The sequence below is a fragment of the Ammospiza nelsoni genome, chromosome Z, assembly GCF_027579445.1.
Source record: "Ammospiza nelsoni isolate bAmmNel1 chromosome Z, bAmmNel1.pri, whole genome shotgun sequence".
NCBI classification, from domain to species: Eukaryota; Metazoa; Chordata; class Aves; order Passeriformes; family Passerellidae; genus Ammospiza; species Ammospiza nelsoni.
The window spans coordinates 26,742,640-26,760,891 of record NC_080669.1 but is presented as its reverse complement, the minus strand read 5'-3'; the positions used below and the strand labels follow the sequence as shown (position 1 = coordinate 26,760,891).

Here is an 18,252-nt window from a genome sequence, read left to right as displayed (position 1 = left end):
ATACAATATAAACAACTGTCAATGCTGTAACATACAGTTAAGCCCATGCTCACACACATCATCCACGTTTATAAATCTATCCTTAAACTACTGATTCCTTGAAAGAATATATCAGATAAATAATGCAGGAAGTGTAAATTACTGATTTCTTTTATTATGAAGATTGATGGATAAACTTATAAAACTAAGCACTCCAGCACTTTAAAGGAAATACGCTTATCATGATCACAGATTGTGCTAACTTGAACACAACCATACACACACACACACACACAAAAGCTCAAGAAGACTGACTGATAAAAAGAGCTAAATTTTAAGCAAAACAAAGCCAGCCATTTCAGTCAGACATCTTCAGATAGTATTAGATTATTAGATATTATAGTTAAAACATGGTGTTGTATTTCACTTAGTGAATAAAACTAACAATATTACTGATAAGCCAGGTTTATTATGAAACTATTTTGCCATAACTTTGTGGCAGCTGTTATCTCTAATCTGATCAAACCATGATTTCATCATCATATTTTTTCACCTTCTTATGCCTTTCCCCAGCTTTTGCTTCTCAGATGCAAAACACTGTAAGAAATAAAACCCCAAACCACTAAACTCTTTTGTGCAAACTGAATTTTCTTTTCAGCTAAAAGATGGCAGAGAGCAACTAATAGTCCTCTAACAATATAGCAATCATTATTATTGTATTGCAAATGTAAATTGAAATACAGCAATCTTGTAGATTGTATTCACAATTGTTCTTTAATATCATTATCTACAAGCAAAATAATGCAATGTATTTTGCAAAGCTGTTTTCCTTGTGTTCTGCAGTCTTGTCTCCCACAAAAAGCTTTTTTTTTAAAAGCAAAAATTGAAATGCATTTGCATTTTAATGACATTTCCAACTAATTGCATTGTTAATAAAAAAAATTGTAATGCTGACACAAGACTGGATTTCATGTGCTATATTGAAAAACTGATGTAAGGAATTATGCTGAAAATGAATATTAGTTATATCTGCATTAAGTGTCAGAGTTTCCTATCTTCACTAAAGGATAAGGATTATCTTCAAAAAGGATAAGGATCTTCACTAAAGGAAAGGAAGAAATTGCTGGTTTCAGATTTGAAGATCCTATATCACATTTCCAGATCCATGCAGAAGAGTATCTCATGCTATGTTTTAATATTGAGATATATGTAATGGAGTTACTTAATCTAACATAAATTATACTTCAAGCCCTAAAAAAAGCAAAAACAAAACACAGCACAATAAACATCTGGTTTTAATCCAGCCAAGGACAGTGGGTTGTGCATATTCACAAAATCTCATAAGGAAACATGAGGGGCTTGGTGCTCTCAAATCATAAAATCATTCAAGAACCACCTAAGAAAACTGCTATGTTGGTCTTACGTCTTCAGAGCCAGACACTGTATTTTCCTCTGTTAAATAGTGAAAATTTATGCAGCAGAAGCACTGGGGATGAAACCATAACCCACTCTACCTAAATGATTTTGCAGAGTCTGAGCCATTTCTGCAACAAAAGGGTCCCACTTATGTGTGAGCAACCACAGGCACACAGAAAACTGTGTTCTATTACCTTCTTATCTTATTTGCTTCTATTATGAAACTGTAATAGTAGAGTTACTGTGCTTCAATTAGTCACCTTGATATATGTGGTGAAAGGGAAGAAAAGGAGAGGTAATACTTTTTGTTCTTTTTCTGATTACAACAATATTTCTTGTGCCATCTGACTAAAAGAAAGGTATCATAAGTTATCTGACTTTTCTCTTGAAACTCAAACTCCAGTTTTCAGACAAAGCAGTTTCTAAATAGAACATAGGTAGTTAAAGGACAATCCAATTAAAAGAGAAAGGGAATCAGGGGAAAAATCATACGTATGGACACCTTATGTCCACTAACAAGTCACAGTTATATTCATGCTGGAGAGGGAGCTTGTTCAGCTTCTCTGGTTAGTTTACTGTACTAACTTGGCTCTCTCATGCCATCAAAATGTGTCACTGAAGTAACCTAACTATGGGCAAATATATTTTTCAGTATATTTCAAAATCATTTCCAGAGTTCACAGTGCAGAAATACTGTTTGGAATAGTTCCCATTATCACTCATGTCTCCAACTGCGTTAAAAAAAGCCACTCTGTAAAATACTAGCTCACCCCAGCAGTGAGTATCACTTACTGGACTGCCATCCTTAGGTAAGGTAAGGGGCTAATGGCTCTCTACTACAGCTTCTGAAATGAAAACAGCTCTTTTAATACTAAAAATACAGAATGCATAAAACTGAACCCATCATGAGCATATCTATTTTAGGTGTCACATTCTATTAGAGATCACAAGGTTTTTTCCCACACAGAGTACAATAAAAAGTATTTTCCTGAGAAAATGAGAATATCTATGGAATTTATGTGAATTTGTATTTCCATTACATACAGGCACATACTGTTTAACTGTTTCAGTACTGTAAATAACATTATTTTTTTCCAACAACATTTCCAGCAGGAAAAGACACATAAACAATCTGTGCCTCCCAAAAGGTTTATAGTCATCTACCTCCTGTTTTTCTCAGCCTACAGGATTCTGACATTGAGAGTAACAAAGGAAATTCTGAAAAAAACATAAATTTAATTGTGTAACACTAACTTCTACTCCAATATGCCAAAGACATATAAAGGAAAAACATCTTTAATGATTCTGCAAGCGGAAAAGAAAAAACCAAAAAAACATCATCACATCGCATTTACAAGTGGAAGGAGAATACCTCAGGTTTTCTTTTGAACCTCCTAACACAAATCATCAGCTTTGAGTTAACTTTCTCTGCAGTCACTCTCCGGCATGTCAGACTTGTCTGACAACCATGGTTAAGAATTAATAACCTCAAGTTTCTTTAGGGAACACCTCAAAGTACAGAATGCTGACCAAAATATGAAACCTTGCTGCTACACAAACACATTTTATCACGCTCCCTACTGGTCCCCCGCTTCTTTCATAGAGATCAGTCATGTCTTTAATTTGCTTTAGGCAGAGATCTGATGGTAAAACCTTTCTGGCTTCACAGAAATGTATTACTGCAAAATCTGTTATTAGAAATTATTTAATGGGTGTCTTGGGGGCATGGGGTTATGAGTGTGTGCTTGTCTGTTTTAGAACAGAAAAAAATGTCTTCACATTTTTGAAAACTACATATATTTGTGCCAGAAATGGACTGACATAAGGCTTGCAAAAATACTGATCTTCTGCATCGTAGCTGAAATACTCACTAAGCAGAGAGCAAGAGCAGATAAGCAAAAATGAAAGAAATCCCTGTTCCATGATTCACTGCAGTTTGAGGAACACCCATAAATTTCCTTACATCACCACAAATCTACTGGTGACACTCAACACTGGTCATTTTCTGTTATGATGACAAAACTGAAGGACAAAGCAAAAAGGGACTGAAAAGAGATTTAGGTCGCCAAAGTATCCCTGAAACTGGTTTCAAAGCTTATGCTAATGATTGCATATAAGGCAATATTAGCAGGCACTCATGCCAGCCTTGTTATGTTTCATAGAGCAGTGCCAACTGCAACAAGATATTTAAAAATAACATCAGCAGCAACAGGCACTGTGAGCAAATACAGATACACCTCTAGATGCATCATGATACTGTTTTGCCATCACTGCACTGGCTCCTAAAGATCTGAAAAGTTCAAGCTCATGTAAGGTTTTCTCCTAAATTCAAGCTACCTCCAGGAATGTGAGATGACTGGGTTTGTTTCCTTTCTCTGTCTTTCCCTGCTCCTCTCTTCCCCTTGTGCAGTGGGTCTTTTTCTTTCTTGCTTTTTGTCTGGAAGTGAGAGGACAATGTTATTCACAGAAGTAAGATTAAAGCACAGCTCAGGTCAAAAAAGTTCCTCCCTCAATGTCCAAGATTTTCCAAAAGAACACTAAGAGCAGTTTTTCTCATTAAAAACAAAACAAAAAAGCTCTTTGAAGTTAAGAAAAAAATACAGAGGGCAGTAAAAATTTCAAATCTTCCTTTAAAATTTTTGTTTCAAATACTTCAGCACTTATTCTCATTTCTGTATTTTAATGAAGTAATGGAAAGGTTTAAGAAGCAATTATTTGACAGATGCAAGTATCTGAAAACCCAAATCCTGTATGACTGCTTAGTACTTTTCAGCAAGAGGCTGACACTTACACAATTGAGTTTCTGAGCTCATTTAGTTTACCAGAATTAAAGCACTTGGAAAAAATAATTAGACATTTGCAATGTATTAAGAAAAGTGTTGTTTAAATCCACAAGAAATCTGTCAGTTATCACCAAAAATTAATTGTACTTGTCTAAAATAGGAGAAAGCTCTACAGTGGTTTGTAACAACAACAATCAGTGAACCTGGAAATATGTTTCAAGGCATTCAGAAGAATTCCTTAACTCCTTCCCAGAAAACAGAGTAAGAGATAAAGAAATGCAGACTCTCCTTGACTTTGTGAGATAAGTGACAGGCGTTTTGTTTTTAGAATATAGCTGGGCCTCTTATCTCTTCCTTTTTTAAACTTTGCATCCGCCTTTAAACTATGAAATGCAAATTTTTTAGATTCTTTCAGTGTGTAGACAATATAGACATTCTAAACAGAGGAGCAACAAAATCTCTGTACATAAAACAGTATATTTAATCTGTTAGTACCTACACATTTCTCTTAAAATTTTGACACATCGTTAGTTGAATCTAAATAGCTTTAACATGTACTCTCTTCATTGCATACAATGCCATTAAGAAAAATTATACCAAACAATATTAAGCAGCTAATAAAAGTCTTTAGTTCTACACAATTTACCTTTATTAATCAAATCTGAATCTCATCAAGGGATGCAAACGAATCCAGCTGACAGTTTTTATTTTCCTTGTCACAGTTCTGATTAATTTTAACTACATTCTTCACTTTAAACTCCAATGAGTTTTTCTTCCAAAAATTAAAACTAATATTGGACTGTTGAACAGAAAGATGTTAACGTGGTTCCCAATAGGACAAATTTATAGAATCATGTTATTGAAGAAGTGTAAGCCGTGAAAAAGGAGCAAACAGGGACTGAGAGCTGCCAATGCATGAACTTGCAAAGTCCCTCAGAAACAGCCCACAAAACAAGCTATGCTCAAGACATTTTGTTGATGTTATCAAACTTTGAAATGAGTTAGAAATGAGGATGTTGCAGGCAACATGACTGCCTATTGTCATTCCAAAACACCAAACATGACAATCTTTCCATGGGCATGCAAGAGGAAATGACCAGCAATATATGAGAAAGATATCTGACAACTGCAAAACAGCTGCCTGAGTCTACAACAAACATGATAGAATCTAATACAGAAAATACTTCATAAGGTTACTGATTTTAAAAAAATAAGGTCTTATAAAACTACTAATGGAAGCCCTTAAAAATTCAAATTAAAATCTTTTCTCATTGCCTGAGCAAAAGCTTCTCCCTCTCTGTAGCCCCCTTAAGTACAGGATCAACCTTCAGGGTTACATGAAATGCTGAGAACATTGAGCTACTCTCAAGCACAGTAATCTCTCACTTTTTGCTGCAGACCCATCATAAAATATCAAGACTGTAACAACAAGAATATATGGAATGGTCACAACCTGTGAGAAGATCAAATGCAGAGGAACTGCAACCATGAAACCTCCAAGGCAAACAAAGTTTCTTCTGTTTGGATATAACTGACTGAGGCCAGCAGCCAAAATAAGCAAATAGTCTATGCTTTTACAGTAAATTACGTAATTTCGCATTTGTAGATCCCCTTACCAGATGACATCATATTTTTGAATTAATGCTTGAGAATTCTGGCTGAAATCTACTATTGTGAGCTTACTGTCAAAAAGTCTAGCTGTCCTGAAGTCTAGCTGCCCTGAAATCTTACACTGTGTTTTACAATGTATCAGAAAATGCAGAGGCCGCTATAAAATGGTAAATAGAGTCATATAAAGGCTCATTTTACTCAGAAAGTTAAGTACTCAGGTATATGCTACCTAGGAAATAAAAACAAATAAACCATCATAAGCACAGTGCTTACTGCATATGTTAGTGGGGAGATGACAGAAAAAAAAACCTGCTTCTTAAAAAATAAACAGCAGTATAATTACAAAAAAATGGGACTATACTAATGAAATGCATGGAATATATTCATCAGATAATATCTCACTAGGAAAGTGTGAATCAAAAGATAACCTTCAGTCATCAAATGAGCAGACTACCAGGAATCACACAAAGTGATCACAAGAACAAACTCTAACAAGAACAGGAGCTGCTAAAAGGTTCACTTTAAAAGACGATTTTTTAATTAAGTGCTTGTGCAAGACGTGATACCAGAAGAATAATTTCTGTTCCTAAGTGCACTACATACAGTATTCACTGGGAGTCACAGAAATTAAACATAATGTAAACTCTCACCAGTGGCTGTAAAGCAGGGATTATAACTGACTGAATTCAGAAAACAGCATAATATGGGATTATTTGTGTCTACATGTTTAGGAAGATACAATTCACTCAATCAAAAAGTATATTTTATAAGTTTTTGCTTTTGACTTGACTTAAAAATGGAGGTGGAGAACACTAAAACTTCTGAGAGCTTAAAATGAGAAAAGATTGGAAGAACTGAACAAGTAATGATTACAAAACACGATGAGACAAAGAAATAAAGCATTAAGGAAAAGGTAGTAAGAGCATATGATACTACTTAGCCAGATTAATATTTATTGCAGGTTGTGCAAACATCTTTGAAAAATATAAATCCATACATAATACCGTAAAGAAGATATTAAGGTCTTAAGCTCATATACAAGAAAGTCTCCACAAAAAATCCAAGGACAGCAAAATAAACAGGCTCATAAAAGACATTCTGGAAAGGGGTGAAAGTACTGGAAAATTATTCAGCTTATTTCAATTTCTAAGGCAGTTTGCAAGATTGAAGGCAAATCTGTCATTCTTGGTTACACTGTTTATAAACAGAACAAGAATATTTAGGACAACATCTGCCTGAATTTACCATCAAATGTTTTTTCTAGCCCCAGTTTGTATATAAATCTCCTTAGGTTCAAAAATTAAGATAAGTGACCTCTTCCAGATCTAACTTTCAACGGTGTCAGTATCCAACAAGTACAAAAGCGTAAATGTATTTTGGCACAAGCTTCAAAGTATTTTGTTTCTTTTTCAGAATCTGTGTCAAATCAATAAACAAATATTGCATTCCGTCTCCTCAATTCTTACTTTACTTTTCCGCACTGATTACTTTTCAGTCCTATTAAAAACCATCACCAGTTTGACCAGTTTGACTCTTTCATCCAGATTTGCTTCAATGCAATCTAATCTTTGTGTAATCTTTCTCTGTGTTGGTTAGATTTCAGACTCTAAAAGACTAGGCTATATTCTAGCATTTTATCTTCCTAACCTTTAGACCTTACCACACTGTTTCAGTCTACCAAAAGTGCTTGACTGTAACAGCACAGCTAGTGTACTAAGAAGGCACAGAGAAAGAGCTGCAGATATTTTGGTAGTATCATCAGAGTTTCAATTCTCAAAGGAGGAAAAAAATACACATTATCACTCTTTTACATTACTCCTTCTCCAGAAACAAGAGCTCCCAGTATACTAAATACATTAACATACATTACAGCCTTTTGCAATTATAGCACTTTACCCATAAGATTACAATACAATTACAATTTTGTGTATGTATACATACATGTATAAATATATGTGTATACACACATACATACATATTATATATAGCACCACTGAAAGAGGAACCAGATTCATTCTGCTGTTCTTGTCAAATCCATGGATAATCACATCTGCTTTGCCATCAAATGCACATGATGAACACAATGACAACAAAATACAAAAATCTCTTACTTTACAAGCAGACGATCTAGGCAAACAGCAGTTTCATAAAAAAAGAAAGCACTCAACATCTGAGGCTTATTCAGTTCCCCTAGATAATTTCCTATGCAACAGATAACCAGCAGCTTGTCCCAGGTGTTTTTTGTTTCTCCACTCTGAGGTACATTGTAGTTGGTTTCAGAGCTTGGAGCAGAAATTCACACAGATCACTGAAGTGATTTTAGGAGCATACAACATCCTCTGACCCTACACACTGTATCTATGATATTAAATACATCTGCCAACTGTATATTTCAGGATAGGACCCACTCAGTTAGATTCCCATAATCCTACTGTTACTCTACTTTTTCAAGCATCTGCCACTCACCATTTTATTCATCCTGGCAGGCAGCTCTGCAGGAATGACCAGCAGCTGCTGTTTGCAGATCCTGACAGTAGATGACAACACACTCAAACAATACATACAATACATGCTGAAGATGTGAGTGCTGCGTATTTCAGTATGCTTTTTACAGGATTCTAAGCAAAAAACCAGGGAGTTTCAATTATTGAATGGAGCTAAAATAACAAACTAGAGAAATGAAGTCCCACTTTGCTTTCTAGAAGAGACAAAGACCTTCCAGTGCAAAGCAGAGGTCCAGATCTTTAAGAGCAGAGAGCTCAATAAATCAGGTTGCACTTATCAGCAAGTAACTTGAGATATTAAAAACAGTCTACAAATCATAAACATAGGCTTACAGAGGGCCTTACAGATAGTGATGAACTCTGACTCATTATTAGTCAGATTATTAGATAATCCTCATTATTAGAGGATTATTAATAATGATATTGGTGGAGAAAATCATAATAATACCCATCACAAAGCCAGTAGTATGGTGATAACTACAAACATATTTACTTGAAGAAAGCATGAAGCCCTCTAAGTCAACTTACAATCTGTGTGTTGTGGAAAAACGTGTTCATCAGTTTTTAAGAATAGAATAAAACATTTCTTCATGAACAGAAGAGGATTTCCTTTATCCCCCATAAAAGCTGCACAAACTTGCACTGCACTGTAAAAAAAACCTAAAAAACCCCAAAACAAAAAAACCCAACAAAATCAAAAAACACCTAAAAGGAAATTCCACACAGCTTGCAGTCTTTCCACCATAAAATCATAGTGTGTTGGCTCCATAGCTGGGACCTTACACAACACAGTAGAGTCTGTGTTCTGGGATTATGTGATGTCTGTGCTGGTGGCAGAAGGCTGCGCTGCGCTGTGTGCCAGGGGCAGCCTGCACTGGCAGCTCCAACCACCTCCAGCAGAGGTGCAAAGGACAGGCAAAATCACTGGACAGGGAGGGGAAGAGGTAAACCAAAAGAGTTAGAAGCAGCAGGGAGAGAAGGAAGGTCAGAGAAGGAGGTGCCTTTTTAATTGGCAGTAAATGAAACTAATTTCACCCAAGCTGAGTTTACATTGTTGATGATGGCAACTGGTAAGTGATCTCACACTCTGGATCTTTATTCCCCCCAGTCACCAAGGGAGCAGCGTGAGCAAGCAGCTGGGTGCTGAGGATTTTGGTCCTCAGCCAAGGCTAACCCACCACACTTTGTCAAATGCTAACAAATGTGGCTCTGGTTTTACAAAAGCAACTACCAGAACAATTATGTCCAAACACTTTTTTTGGCATGAAAAGCTTCTATGTTCCAGACAAAACAACATAATTCATCACAAAGCCTGTTCATGACCTAATTTTCTAATTTTGTCTGTAGAGAGCTGCCAGGATATGTATACCCAAGAACACTGGGCCAGTTAGCTAAGGGTAAGCTTGACTCTCAAACTGCATATTGCACAAGCATAATACTCATTGTGAACATACTGGGTTTACTAAACTACTGAAGACTGTAGTCACTAGGTATATCTGAATAAAGATTTTAAATTTTCCTGGTGTAATTAAACAAAAGTGCAATCCACTGAGTTTCTCATTGAAACAATAGGCTTGGTGAACAAATCATGATGACATTCATTTTGGATCCAAGAATAAATTCAATCTAAGTTAGTAAAAAAATTTAACTGATATATGCACTCTGTACCTTTTTCAATATACCTTGAATGATGGCTGACTTCCTCATCTCGAAAATATACAAAGCTATAGAGCATTCAGACACAGAATTCAGCAACAAAAAAGGGATAGATAAAAAAAACCCAAAAACCAGTTGTTCCTTAATTCTTTAAAAAACAGATTTTCACTCAGCCACTCAGCTTTGGAAGTATTGGTATTTTAGTATGTCAAAACCAGATGAAAGCAAAAATCCTTTAATAGTTATTTGCATTTAGTGCTCTACACCCAGTAAAGCATTTTTTGCATAATGGCAATCAATGGTCTTAAAAGAACTCAAAAAACCAAAACCAAACCCAAACCACCCTTAAAATACGAACTGTTCTTTCCTTTCCTATACAGGGTAGCTGTGTGTTGTCTGGAGCTAATCTGACTACAGAGTATGTGAGGATATCAAGAAGAAATGTAAATTTTGGGAGCAATGAGGTGTACACAGATTTAATACTTTTTTTTTTCAATATGAGCCTAAAACAGAGAACAGCTATGTCCAAAAATCAGTTTTCACCTTTATTCTCAAGATGTTGTAGTTAATGCACATCAGAAAGCATTAACAGTCACTTAGGCCAGTGGGAACAGAATGACAACCACCTTTGTATTTGTTGAAAACTGAAAGCTCCAACAAGAATGCAAATGGGAAGAACAGTGGACATTGACCAGAGCAGAGGATGGAGAAACAGAACAGGTTACATAGACATGGCATCAAAAGGAGCAGAAATGCCAATATATAAAATTACCTCTATACAACATCATGACCCTTTCTCACTACTAAAACTCAGTGTCTAATCTTTTCATAGAGTGGTAAGGGAAGAAGAAATCAGCAAGCAATTTGGTGATTAAGGTGTAATCAAGTACTCTGCATAATACTGATCATACTGTTTTCCAGCCAATCTTTCAGAAGTCTAAAGGACAGTGAGTCAAAAATAATTTCTACAGAAACCACCATCAGAAATCCTAGTTGAGATGCAATAGTTAAATCTAATCCTTTTCACTACTTCAGAAAAGATTGAGGAGAAATATGCTGACGGATGCAAAGCGACGTTCCTTGTCTCCACAGTGGAATGGGTATTAATATTAAACTGTAGCATGAGAGAGGCAAGGAGAAAAAAGGCAGGAAAAGGAACTTGGGTTAATACTGAAATAGACTTCCTAATGAGGTTATGGGATGTCCCCCATAGGGATTTCAAAAAACAACTTAAGGAAAAATTTATCTGGAATAAAATAGGAATTGATCCTGAAAGCATGAGCTAAGTGATCTTTTCAGGCCTGGTTTTTCCAAGCATTACTGTTGAGAGTTCCACTAGGAAGGCCAATAGCAATCAATATAGCTGATCATCTTCCTCATGGATGGGATAATACAAATATAGAATACTTGTTATTTATATAAGAAATAGATAAAAGTTGTCTGGCCGTTTGGTGTTTTCTTTTAAATATAGCTGTTTCATAGCCTAAACTGCTGTTGTTTTTACACACACAGCTTTCAGAAGACAGATCATGTCATGTGATATGCTGACCATCATGTTTAGATATAGGTAAAGGGATCTAAGGATTTTAAAAAAACATTTTGAAACACACTCCATTTGGTGAATTTGAGTGTTATCTTCAGGTTATCTTTTCAACTATGTACAGATGTTGGGAAAAGCAGAAACCCAGCTCATGCTGGAAAGACAATTTAGCTGAAGAAAACAGAAACTATGAAGAGAAGAGTGAGTGACAAATAAGAAGCAACCTTCCAGCACTCAAAGAAAACCACTATGAGGAATGTGGCTATGAGCTTTTCCTCATTTTTACTGGGCCTCCAGGGAAGGACTATGAGCAATGGGATTTAATCTGCAGCAAGGTAATTTTTCTTGCACATTAGAAATAGCCTTTTCAACTATACATACATACATAGTGGAAAAATTATATGATGTCATTAATTAGGATGCACTAAGACTATTTTAACCAGGAGACTTTAAGGAACATATTTTCATGTTCTTAAATTTACAGAAGAGGTGATCAAAGTAGACTTAAGGCCTCAGTGAACTGAATCCCTTAAGATCAGATGACCTTCATACAGTTGTATTTCTGTGTCTTAAATTCAGCCATTTAAAATTTATTTAGCCATATTAAAAGGAAAAAACCAGAAAATAAATTTTAACAGTGAACTAGGTTAATATCATCCTTTTAAAAATGTCTGAGGGCTCATCATACAATAATTTGTATAAAGAAATGTGTACTTTTATACAGATACAGTTTAATAAACACTTCTGAACTTTACATAGTATCAACAACAAACAAACCAAAACAAAACAATTATCAAACCAAACCCCCTCAAACGTGTGAATAAGTGATATAAAACCATTGGTATCTGGATAAACATCATATTCTTCTGGAGGACTTCCAATAACCTTGGAGTTTTTAAACTGCTCAAACCCAAAAGTCAGCAATAAAAAACTGGTTCTAACTCAAAGGCTGTATTTGACTCTAAAACACAAAGACAGGTAAAAAAAAAATCAATGTTTCCCAGAGGAATGCCTTTCATGTATTAAAAAGTTCCGTATCTACTCTTGAAGTAATCAAAGCTTTTACACATCAGCCAGAACAAAGTCTCTCTCTCTGTCTCTTAAATTTGTCCTCCTGAAGACCACTACAAAACTCTTGTTTTCTAATTCCCATTGCTTTCTTGGTCCTGTTTACTGATTCTTTTGCAAAGGGGAGAAACCCAGAGTTTCCTCTTAAAAACAATCCCAAGGACAGACAACATGTGGCCGCTCATTCATAACCGAAAGGTAAAAGGCCTCTAAGACTACATCACCCACAAGAGCACCAGCTCTCCAGCACAGGGACAGCAGCCATTTGATCCAACACATTCAGCAAGACACGAAAGGTCTAAGCTGAACCAATAGGATATCAAGGGCAAGCAACAGCCTTCCAGGTGTCGAGACAACACCCGTCAGAGCTCTTCTTGCTGCTCATGTTCAGAGAGGGACTATGAAATTCAACTTAAGGGAGCGTACAGGGGGTGGGAAGCGTCCACTTCAGCAGGGATACTTGGAAATTGCACTTATGAGCTCTTCACTATAATCTCCCCATTTTTCCACTCTTCTCAGGTGTTAATGTCACTCTCACTCAGGGTTCATAATGACACACTATTCTGACTTTCTTCCATTCAGTGCTTTTATAAACAGACTGGCAGTGAATAAAAGTCTCAGCCATTTTATCCATATTTTCAGGGTGATGTAAAAATGTCACAATGGGACTGTCATCATGGAACACAGAGCACTCAAATCATGTAGAAAAGAGCACTTTGGCATGTTCCAAATCAACGACCAACAATTGCAGGTAAGGTCTGGACATTTTTATGGGTACTCTATTAAAACATTCAGCTCAGGTGGGTAGAATCTGGATTTATATCTAACTAACAAGTTTATTTTGCTGGCATGGTTATTGTTGGAGGCCGCCTTTCTTAGCTCATTCATCTGACGCAGAAATGAATTCAGACACATTATACACATTCCGTTTTATTAAAAAAAGCAATGTTTTCTGTAAAAGTCAATTTTAACAGTTTGGTGAAAGTGCTAAAAATACTAGCAGGAATTCAGCCTACCCAAACACATTTCTTATTAACAGAGGTTATTGAAACTGAACTTCACTACAACCAAAATAAACATTCAGAAACTTCCACAGGCTTAACTCAGTCTAAACCACTTTAATTACGAGCACCAATAGGCATCAGATTTCTTACCCTCTCATCATTTCAGCACATTCTGAATATATACAAACACTGAACTTTGACAGCATGTCATGTCTGCACTGTTCAAGTAGAAGTCACAGGTATAGAAAAGGGCCACATTCTAGAAAGAAACAATATCTTGCCTTTCTTTAGGTCTAAGAGAACCTTTGTGAAACAGCATTAATAGATTTTGCAGTATTGCCATATTTTTTCTAACGTAGTATGGTTTGAACAGCAGTTAAGTGGAATTTTGCCACCTCTGTACTGTGAATTTAGACCAAGTTATAAAAGTCTGTACAGACACCACTCATGGATACAATTCTTTACATGGGCATTCACCAAATATTTTCAGAAAACATGACTCTTTCACATTAGATGACATTTCAATCATCTGTTACAAGCTTGTCCATGGAACAATGTAATGCAAGGCCCTTAAGAGGTCCCTCAGGAGTGGGATAGCAAGGCCAGTCTTTGGGAAGGTCCCACTCCAGGAATCCCCAGGCTGAAATGGGATGTTGCAGAATCAAAGGCAATTACAAAAAGGAGTTTGTGCCTGTCACACCACCAGCATCCAATTCCTTATCCTCCTTGACCAAACAGATCTCAAAGGCAGATTATAACTTGTACTCTGGGGAGAATGGGAGTAGAAGGCAGTAGAAAAGCATCTCTTAAAGACAAACATTTGAATTGTTTGTCAAGCCAAGACCTTTATTTATCCTCCTTTCCTGAATCACCTTCAAAAATATGGAGGCCTCTTTTTCCACTTAGTATAGTATGAGTCCAAGATGAGCTGATGAGGCTGATGCACAGCAAGCCAATATGAAGATTCACAGGTACGTGACCACAACATTTCCACCTGTACCTTTCCATCTTTGAAGATGTCCTCTTTTCTTATTAAGCCTATTCTTCTGCACTGTTGTAAGAAAAAAAGGAACACAAGCCATTGTTCAAAAGTGCTCACCTAAAAGATCACGCCACTTAAAAACTTGCACTACACCATTAATCATCCTGATTTATTTGGCCCTCCAGTATTGTCTCACTTTTAAACTTTCCTGATAAGATACATAAGCAGACAAATATTTGAATACTAATAGGTAGCTTGCATGTAATAGTGTAATAGTTAAAGATATCATATTTAAATGTCATCCCTTGAAAGAAAGAAGCTACCATGAAGACCTCAAATATTGAAAGCAATTAAATATTGATAGAAAAATTAGTTGAAAGGGAAAGCTATTAATAAAGATTAGACTCTCAAGGTCACATGGGAAGACACAAAATTATTCTGGAACTGTTCACAGGCAAATATCATGGTCTGACTACTATCTGGCTGAGGTACTTCCACAGTGAAAGAGATTAGGAATATGGTGCAGGAAAAGATATTGTGAAGAGCAGCTGAGACACCACATTTTGTATGCCTAGGAACATTTTTTTGGCTTACAGAGAACAGGAAATTAAACACACCCATGAATCAGATAAAACTGAGAACCACTGGGATAAAATAAGTATCACTTTAAAAGAGGATTTTATATGCTGTGTTCTATTTAGCATAACCAATAAAAAGAATTGTTACTGTTCTCTGTGGATCTTAACATGCAAAATACAAAAGATTCACTTTTTTTTTTAAACTTAAATATTTTAATATGAGAGACAGTATTCAACGAAGGGCTACTAAAAACAGCCTGACTCTAGGACATTCTGCTGAAGAAGAAATAGACTATGCACTGTGTATTACAACAATTTATAGTTTTAAAAGTAATTTGAAACTCTTCCCAGCACATATTTTCAAGCTTCCTCCCAGCCTTCTCCTCCTGACCCACTGCCATTATAGCAAAACACTGAAAATGCTATTAATAAAATAGCAGTTAATCTTTAGGAGTTCCACAAAAACCCACTAAGCCTGAAATGTAGCTTTTACTTAGGGCAATTTAGGTAAGGCTGTAAGTACAGTGTTGTCTTAGAATCATTTTGCAAGCAATTGCATCCTGAACTTTGAGAGGAATTAATTTAAAAAGATTTTTAATCCTTTGAACTTCATTTGGTAGCTCTGTTTTTCTTAATATGTTACTATGAGCTACACAAAGAGTGAAGTTGCTAGACTCAAGTGCAAAAATAGCATAAAAAAAGCAGTTTCCAAATTCAGGACCAAACAAAGCTAAAATGAAATCAAGGAATTAATCAATATCACTCTGATGTCACCACTCATTTCAGAGACGGTGAGAATTTGTTTTAAGGATGAAGAACTCCCATTAGGGTCAATGAATAAAAGAGCTACTTAGCAAATGATATTAGGAAAAGTGTTCAGCTTAGGTAAGAGTGAGAACTGGTCAAACTCTGGATAGGCTGTTTGGTCACAGAAATCTGTTCCTAAATCTTCATTACCTACAAGAGGATTGCTTGCTCCTCTGAGAACATCAGTCCTCCAAATGCATTAATAGAGAAGGCTGAGGGTATTATATTCCTTCTTTTTCATTCTGTTCAGCATACAAATCTCTCTAATCCAGCATGAAAGATATCTGCAACAGTATCTCTTGCAAGAATTTGCCAAAGGAGATCTCCTCACACAGTGAACATACAGAATATAACCCGTTTTCTGTTTCCTGCCATGCTGAATATTGTACTGCAGGGAAGCTTTGTATTAGGCAGAAAACAGGCAGGTGGAGGCAAACAACTTGTGTCTCACTTTCCTGCTGATAAACTTTGGCTTTTTTTGCTCTTTGTTTGTTCGTTTTCTCCCTACTGAGTGTCTTGCAGAGAAGTGCTTCCATGGCTTTGGTACTTGAGTTCAAAACTTTTTCAAGTCTTCCTTCTGAAGGACAATGAGTTTATTGGGGCTTTATTTGTTTTGTTTTGTTACGAAAGAACATTTCTAGTGAGCCACTGGGATCTTGCAGCTAAATTTTACCTTAAACAAGCTGGTTTTGAGCTAAAGCAGAAGCTACCATCAAGCAACAGATCCTGCAGAAGCAGGTTCAGTGTTCCAATGCTGGTCTCTTTTCCACACTGTGAGCCACCACTGTGCAACCATAAAATTCAGAGTTTACTCCCAAAGTCTGTCCAAGCACACCCAGACAGACAGACATACACCCATCCCCTCCTCTCAACACCACCAGACTTCCAGAATCTTCTCCTATCTTTTTCTCTGTTTTTCTCCTGCCAATTATCCTTTAATAGGGTTATCATACACCCCAGAACATCTATATACATCCTTTTCCAGATCATTATGGTTTTTCCCCAGTTACATTTTCAAAGCATTTTTTCTAATAAAGTTTGTTGTTCTATTGGTTATCTAGCATCAATTTCCTTTAATCCAATCCAAAGGATCTGTTAAAAATGAACTTGCCTGAGAGGCAGGTCACTACATCTAACTTACATGTAACCTACTTCTTTGAAATAAATGGAGCACATGATACCACCTTGTTGATATGTCACCAGAATTCCAGAATGTGCTATCACAAAATATGAGTGTGAGAAAAAAACTTCTACACAATCCCAAAAAATTAACTGATTAAAGAAAAAAAAAGCAAGCTTCTATGTCAAGAACACAAAGTTCCCAGGCATTCTGTGTATAGTCACCTTCTAAAATACAACAGTATATTTGTGGAATTAGAATATTTTTTGTGGATGAAGAGAGACGGGAATATTTATAACTGTGGAGTAATGTTTTGTGCTGAAATTTTGACTAGATATTTTAGTTACTCACTTTTTCCCCAGCAAAAATTAACTCTAAATACCTAAACCTACAGATTGCTGTACTTATTGACTTATTGCACATGTCAGCAGGACTTGTTTGTGAGAATGCCAATAAAAAATAAAACTATTTTCATTTCCAATCCACAGTCCTGTAAGTCAAAGAGCTGCACACTTATAACTCTAGATGCTGAGGTAGGCACAGAGAAAGTCACACTTCTCTGACCTGCTCCTATTTGGCTTCTGCATAGCTGAAGGAGTGCTGTGCTCAAGACACTGAAGCAATTCTGCTGACAACTCTCTGGTTCTGCACCACAGTTACACCCTCCTGCTGCTCCTGTGCTTTGCTTCTGGCCACGTTATTAAACCAGCTAAAATCCAGACAGGTGTCTTAGCAGGCAAACTCTCACTATGGTGCCACTATGGAGCAAAACAAAACTCCTTTTTTTAAAGCTTTCAGTCCTCTGTAGAAAAGGCCTGCGGCACTGGCACAGAGCTATCCAGCTGAAAATTACTCAACACAGAGGTCTGTATTTGCGGTGTGTGTATACTGGTTAGTGTATTTTATTAGACTTAAAGCTTTTCAAACCTAAAAAATAATATGTCATTATTTGGTATGGTAATTATATTAAATCAGGGAGGCAATGATGCTATAGGTAGCTGTGACTGGAGGACTCACTTTAAAAGCACACTCTTTCCACAATTAAAACGCTGAGTGGAGGGGAATGGAGGGTATGTTTTTAAATGCTAAATATCAGTGGCTTGTTGTTAATTATAGACATGTAATCAAGATCTTGACCACAGAAAAGGTTTTCCTGTTAAGGAAACTTCCCAGTGTCACCACTGATGAGACTCTGGCAGTTGCA

The 18,252-nt window shown here is 36.3% G+C and overlaps 1 protein-coding gene across 2 annotated transcripts in view; it reads right to left on the bottom strand.

The window, feature by feature from the left end:
* Positions 1-18,252, bottom strand: part of CHSY3 (chondroitin sulfate synthase 3) — a 142,341-nt gene that overhangs the window by 31,490 nt on the left and 92,599 nt on the right. The window lies entirely within an intron of this gene.